The following is a 7511-nucleotide window of genomic DNA, read 5'->3' on the forward strand; positions in this document are numbered from 1 at the left end:
ATGATGCATCCTTTCAGAAGAGGAAAGGAAGTAAAGTGTGATTGGATTGGCTCTAGCTTAGGGTTTAAGGGGGAAAGCCAAAAGAAGAGTTCCCCAAAAATTCATACGTTATCCTGTTTAGGTTACCTGGTAGGGGTGAATTCCAGTGGAAATAAAGAGTATGCAACAGCTTAAGGTTTTCTCTGCCATAAGACCCTCAAGGAACAAGACAGTGGAAAACTGTACAAATATTTGGATTACAGTCTGATATTAAGGGGACTTGTAAGCATTGGATGAAATGAGAACCAAAAGCTCTAAGTAAGAATAATCCTAATAAAACTGTCCATCCTTTAGCAGATGTTCAGTGCAGGGGGCTCCTGCATCAGAGTCAGGACTTGGTCCTGTGAATCTTCCTTGGTGATCAAATGGCACTCCAACAGTGGGGTGGGTTGAGCAAGCTCAGCTGGTTTGAGATGTTGTTGAGTTAAAAATATAAAGCGTTTCTGACGTCCTGTAATAAGTACTATCTGCTAATGAAGTTATGTAAACACTGCCTAACAGCGTATCGAATTTCCACAAAATGAAAGTTGTCCTTCTTTTTAACTTTTTTTTTTTTCTTTTTTGATATTCCTTAGCTCTTGAGAATATTTGGTGCACAGAGAACCATGCCTGTAGATTTTAAATACTTTTTCTGAGTTTCTCTTCTGAGTTGTAATTTAATTATTTATGTGACCATAAAAGATAGACTGGATTCAGGTAAATGCATTTGACAACAACAACACCTAAAATAATAGGCCAACCAGGGATCTATCCAAAGGAGGCACAGAGCTGGCAAAAGGTTAGATTTCTTTTATACACTGTATGGCTTCTGAGAGGACCACATAGATTTTTTTTTTTTTTTTAAGTCGTCTTTGCAGCACCAGACTCAAGACAGGCATTAGCATAACTCCTGATCAAATTCAGAAATACTTTGTACAGTGTCTTGGAAAAGGGTCATGTAGATCTTTAAACAGTGAAAGCCTTGTTGGATGGGGAGATAACCACTTCCTCTAATAGCCACTTTGTTTTGAGTTTGGTCTAATCACTGAGGTTCTTCCTGACAATTCAAAGCATACTCATTGTAATTTAGGATAATGGAACTGAAAAAGACTCTAAATTCATTTGGCAAAACCCTCTTTTTTATAATAAGAAGTCCATTAATTCACTCTATGAAGAAACACTGTGAATCCACCATGTGCCCAATATTGTTCCAGGTACTAGGGGTACACAGTGAATATAGTGAATACTAGTGAATACAGCAGACAGAAATCTCTAACCTATGGAGCACACCTCTTTTGAATTGGCTTGCTCAGTCATACAGTATTGGAGAGAAATGAAAAAAAAAAAGACTTTCATTACCCTGTATTATACATGTCACCCCCTTTATTTAGATTACACTCGCCTTCTTAATTACCCAGCTGTATCCTATGAGCCATCAAAACATTGTTTAAAGTCACCCATATTTTCCATGTTAGTCTTCTATATGTTCCCAGAGTCCTTTTTTATAACTCTGTAACAGTGTCTTTTATTGTTTTATGCTACCTTTATTTATATACTTAACTCTCCCAATAGACTATAAAGTCCTCAGTTAGAATTTATTCATGTTGTAGCCTCAGCATCATTCTGAGTGTTATAATTGAATGAATTAGTGAATTATTGTATATTATCTTTTCATTTATTTATTCACTCAATAAATATCTGCTGAGTGTCTATGCTTTGCTGATCGCTACACCAACTACTGAAGATCCGTCATAAAAAAGACGCAAAGCTTATATCCTGATATTGAAAATGAGACACTGAACAACAAAGTTAAATAAGTAACTTAAATGTTAAGTAGGAAAGTAATAAATTTTATATGAAAAATGGATGAGTAAAAGTTTTCAGGAATGCCACGGTGCAGAAAGCAGTTGTAGTTTGAATGCAGTAGTGAAGGCAGGTCTGAGTGGAAGGTGATGTTAGAGGAACGCCTTGAAGGAGATGAGGGTGCGAGCTGTGTGGCTATGGAGGGAACAGCCTTCTGGCAGAGGGAGAAGCCACTGCGCGGGTCCTCAGGGAGGAGGGGGCCTAGTGAGCTTCAAGGGCAGAAGACTGTTGATGTGGCTGGAATAGAGTAAGAGACGAACCATTCATAGGAGAGGAGGACAGAGAGGCAGCGAGGGCGTGGAGACTACCACAGCCTTGTGATCATTATAAGGACTAGCTCTTACTCTGCGAAACTGAGGAACCATGGGAGCATTTTGAGTGGAGGCATGATAGGATTTGACTTGGATGTTAACAGGATCTCTCTGGATAGTCTATCGAGAAGAGTCTGCAGAAAGGCATGGGAGCTAGAAAAGAGACCGATTAGGAGGATATTGTAATAATCCAGTAGCTAAATGATTGTGTGAGATAGAAAAGAAGGCCCTAAGAAGTGGTTGAATTCGTGATATATAGAAGATAAAACCAACAGCATTTGCTATTTGGGGTGGCATGTGTTAGAGACAGAGACAGCAAGAGTGATTTTAAGATTTTAGGCCTGGGTGACTGAATGAATGGAGTTGCCATCAACTAAGATTTGGAATGTAATCAGTGGGGCGAACTGTAGAGGAGGGATGAGGAAGCAGCAGTTTTGGACATAAGTTTGAGCTACTCATTTGGCATCCAAGTGGAGACATCATGTAGGCAGTTGGATACAAACGAGGAAGCTCAAAGGAAAGTGTGGTAAGGGAGGAGATGATCCTTGTTGTCTGTGTGTGTGTGTGTGTGTGTGTGTGTGTATAGTATCAGCACATAGGTAACATTAAAAGCCATGAGATGGGATGAGATTATCAAGGGGCAAGGTTGAAATAAAAGAGAGAGAATGAAGAAGAAAGGTCAGTGTTGTGGTGTTAAATAAAGAGGAATTGTGAAGTGGCTGTTTATGAGAATGCAGCAAAGGACAGAGTAAGGAAACATAGTATGATTTCCAGGCAGCATTAAGGGCACATCTGAAGTTCATGGTCATAAATCTAAAGTAAGACTAGTCAGCATAGTTTATGTTTTTCTCCAGCCATGTTCAGTTGCATGGGTGCAGGTAGAGTGTAGATGGAAAGTTGGGTTTAACATTTTAGACAACATTAAATACATCCTGCATGAACTGTAGCTGTTTGGGAAAGTATGTTGATAACTAGCATCAGACTTATTAAGAAGAGAATTCTCTATATGTCAGAGTGTATATTGATTAGTCTTTTGGGTGCAGGAGGTAGGACTCCAAGTACATAGGTTAAAAGGATACAATTAAATATTCACATAGAAAAAAAAGTACTCTGCATGAGAAATGACCAAGTTTTTATAATGGAGAATGTAGGGAATGAAGAATGTGCTGGTGAAAGAAAGCAATATGGCAGAATTCCAGAGTCTGAGGAAAACATTACTAGGAAGAAATTTCTGGTGACCAGGCAGACAAGGAGATTTTATGAACAAAAATAACTAGCTTATAAGTCATCTTTAATATTTTATGTTGATCAAATCCAGTTACTCTAAACATTCAAAGAAGTCTGCTTTACACACAAAAGCCTGAGTGAATGAGAGGAAAAATCAAAGGAAAATCAGAGGTGAGAGAAGAGAACAGACACAGAAAATGAGATGAGTCAGAGCTCAAGAGAAGCAAGAACTTGGAACAAGAGCTACCAGGGAGGACATGAACCCAGAGGGATGTACAGAAATATTGGGAGGACCGTAGACATGACATAGACTTTGTGGGTTCAGATTAATTTTGTATTAAATTTTTAAAAAATAGCAAGATATCATATGTTATTTCAGTTAAGTGAGGATAATAGCTACTGGTTTTTGAATGCCTACTTTGTGCCATACATACCCACAGATATGCCTACTATAAATAAAACTTATTTTTTTATTACAAGACCTTGCAAGATAGGTTTTATTAAATTTCCATGATATTAAAACATCTACTTGTTTATACCTTTTTATACTGATGCATGCATTGCATTTGATATAGGCTACAATTTTTGTGAAATACTGCTATTAAATTGCTGACCTGCCTTATGTTTGATATCTTAAAATTAAGAAAATGTGGCAATTTAGTCACTATATGTGATAAGGCTAAAATTCAGAAAGGTTAATTAACTTTTCTAATTTCCCACAAATGACTGACTCAACGATTCAAAATCTAGGTCTCTAGGACACCAAATCTCTGACTATTTCCTCATGTAAATTATGGTTATTTCTCCCAGTATTTCAGAACCAGCCCTGATTCAGCCTAGCGAGCCTAATTCCGTCTGCATACCCAGGAATACATGTTCATGTCATGAAAGCAAAACATGTTCACGGGCTTCCCTGGTGGCGCAGTGGTTGAGAATCTGCTTGCTAATTCAGGGGACAAGGGTTCGAGCCCTGGTCTGGGAGGATCCCACATGCCGCGGAGCAACTGGGCCCGTGAGCCACAACTACTGAGCCCGCGCGTCTGGAGCCTGTGCTCCACAACAAGAGAGGCCGCGACAGTGAGAGGCCCGCTCACCGCGATGAAGAGTGGCCCCTGCTTGCTGCAACTAGAGAAAGCCCTCGCACAGAAACGAAGACCCAACAAAGCCAAAAATAAAAATAAATTAAAAAAAAGTCTGCTGGCCCCTGAATCAAGTCCCTCGCACTAAGGTATTACAGTTAAAAAAAAAAAAAAAAACATGTTCACACAGCAACAACTCCTCAGACTACAAAAATCGTGGTGTCAGCAGTGGCACAGAAAGTGTCTCAGTGGTAGAGACAAAAACAAGTAATGTAGCTATCTGATTTATCAGAGAAAGCGCAGGGGTCACAAACAGTAAGATAAATTCTGAAGAAGGGAATAAATCTTGTTTTCTTAGTGAATCAGGGAAATGAAAAAAAAAAAAAACCAACCAGAAGTAACTGCTGAATTTGAAACACTAGAAACAATCAGTTGACAAAAACAAATGATTCAATCAAAGTTGTTATTTCATGTGGTGGAACAAGTGTTTGCAAAACCATTAGTCTACTAGCAAGTCACTCATCATATAACCCCAACATACCTTTCAAGAAGATGTCCTTTTATGGATCTAAGCTATTCCAACCAGCCTGGGATTCTTATGTTTTCCCAAAATGAACTATGTATTTCAGGTCCTAAGCTCAGGAACTGGTAGCCCAGTTCTGAAGCTGTGGCAGAAGAGGTCAGAAATTGACTAAAACTGGCATTAGATGGGTGATGAAAACAGGAGGAATGGCTAAGTCACAGGAGAGAGAGAATTCTAAGCAGAGTTACATGTATCTATGCTATGAATATGAATATATATATGCTATGAATTATAGCAGTCAGCCAGGGGAAGGAAGTACCAAGTAATACAGCCAGAGACACTGGGGAAGAGCTATTACTGGAAATATTATGCCAAGGGAATAAAACAAAATTGTTAGCGGTATAAGGTACGAGAAGGCAAATTCAGGGCAAGCCTGAAATAAAGAGTTTCATGGTAAAATAGTGGCAAACGTGCATAAGGTTATCTGAGATTTTTCTTTTTTAGCCATTTGCATTCTACCTCTTTTGCTACCATACATTTTTTTTTTTTTTTTTTCCTCTTAAAGTGATCAACTTCATACTTACCTGGCAGAGGAGATACCATGATCATGAAGGTGATTTTCCCAGAGCGTGGCTTATCCATTGCACTCTGGATGTGCTGACCTCTTTGATTTCCCCAAATGTGGGAAACTCGACTGCATAATTTGAGGTAGTGGGGGACTGCATTTGCGCTTTCCCCAGATCTTTGCAAGGTTTTAAAAAAACAGACATTTTGTAGTTTTATGTATTTCTCTAGTGTATTTAGTGTTCCCTCCTTGTTACCAGAATTTTTCTGCTTGTTGCTCAGTCTGCACTTTCGTTTCCCTGCGGAAAAATGTAGGTGAGGTGCCCCTTCATGTCAGTTAAGACTTCTTTTTATGTTGCCACGTAAAGTATATTTTGGGTTGTAACTTTGATGTTTTGTATATCTAGCTCCACTTTTTCTCTAGTCAGGGAATGTCTAAGCAAAGGACTGGTGGGCCATTACTGGCACTCCTCTACCCAGAAGCAGCGAAACACAGAATTTCCCTTCTTGCTTTTACAGCCTTGAATAGCTACCAACTTCACCACGACAGTTTTCCTTTTAAACCCCACCCCACCAAATAAATACGTACATACATACACACATACGTAAGTGATCAACTTCAGGAACCACTCACTACCTCCATGACTTGATGCCTTAGATAATCTACGGTTAAAATGGAGATCTGTTAAATTCCTAGCCGTATTTCAGCAACCTTTGTCTAAAATGAAAGAGCCCTAAATAGCTTCCTCCCAAATCACTGGTAAGGCCACCTGAATTCCCACCTCTGAGTACAACACCATCCTCAATTTACACTTCCACACCCTTGATGTAAGCAGACTTTTAATTTTATAAATCTGATGGGTGTGAAAATGTGAAGTTGAACATCTTTTCTTTATGTATATCTTTATGCCTTCTGTTCATATCTTTACTCTCTTATCTAATGGGTTGTCTTTTACGTACTGATTTGTAGATTTCTTTTTATATGTAATGAATGCTAATCTTGTTTTCTTACACGCATTGCAAATATCTTCTCCCAGTGTATGGTTTCTCTTTTAGCTTTGTTTATGGGGTCAACTTATTGATGTCTTCATTTGTGGTTTGTTACTTGGTTTCCCCACCTTATTTAAGAAAGCCTTTCCAATCAGGACATAAATATAGTCTCCTGCACTCTCTTTTAAAAGTTTAAAAATTTCACTTATCATATTTTTGTCTTTAATCAATCTGGAATTTACTTTTGTATATGGTGTGGGGTAGGATATCAATATTATTTTTTTCTGTATATAAGCCAATTGTCCCGGTACAATTTAATTAATATCTCAATTTTTTACTGATTTCTAATGCTACCTATGACACTTACAATGTCCCATATTTTCATGAGTCTATTTTGCCTTCTGCAATATGATTAACTCTTTTTTTCTGACTTTCAAAGCCCTATATAATCAAATCATATAGACCTCAGGTGTGTACCCTGTAGTACAACAACAGCACTAAACCCACTGAATCAAAGAATCTTAGAGCTTGAAGGTAATATGTTGTTTTTAAAAAATCTAGTTATATAATTTTATAGATAAGAAAACTCAAGCCCAGAGAAGCTAAATGAGTTGTCCAGGGTAATACAGCCAATCAGTGGTAGAGCCAGTTATAGAAATATGTTTACTCAACATCCACTGCAGTCCCCTATCCACAAAACTAGTGCTCAGCACATATTAGATTTATTTACTGTTTAAGTCAAATGACAGCTTCAAATTAAATCAAACGGGAAAATGTGATTTGTTGAGTGCCTACCATGTATTAGACATGGTGCTATATTTCCCTAAAACTTGAGAGCAAATTGCCTTTGAACTTTGGCCCATGAGTTCTAGTCTGTGTGTTCTTTTCTCAACCTCTGTAACATGACTGATAATTCTAAGAATACTCTTAATCTGA

At 38.1% G+C, this 7511-nt stretch overlaps 1 non-coding gene across 1 annotated transcript; it reads left to right on the forward strand.

Moving 5' to 3' along the window:
* The first annotated feature begins 5597 nt into the window (after positions 1 to 5597).
* LOC132354791 (U1 spliceosomal RNA) lies at positions 5598 to 5761 on the forward strand. The gene has a single exon (XR_009499413.1). It is a non-coding gene; the product is annotated as a U1 spliceosomal RNA (small nuclear RNA).
* The last annotated feature ends 1750 nt before the right edge of the window (positions 5762 to 7511 follow it).

The sequence above is a fragment of the Balaenoptera ricei genome, chromosome 1 (genome assembly GCF_028023285.1).
Source record: "Balaenoptera ricei isolate mBalRic1 chromosome 1, mBalRic1.hap2, whole genome shotgun sequence".
Taxonomy (NCBI): domain Eukaryota; kingdom Metazoa; phylum Chordata; class Mammalia; order Artiodactyla; family Balaenopteridae; genus Balaenoptera; species Balaenoptera ricei.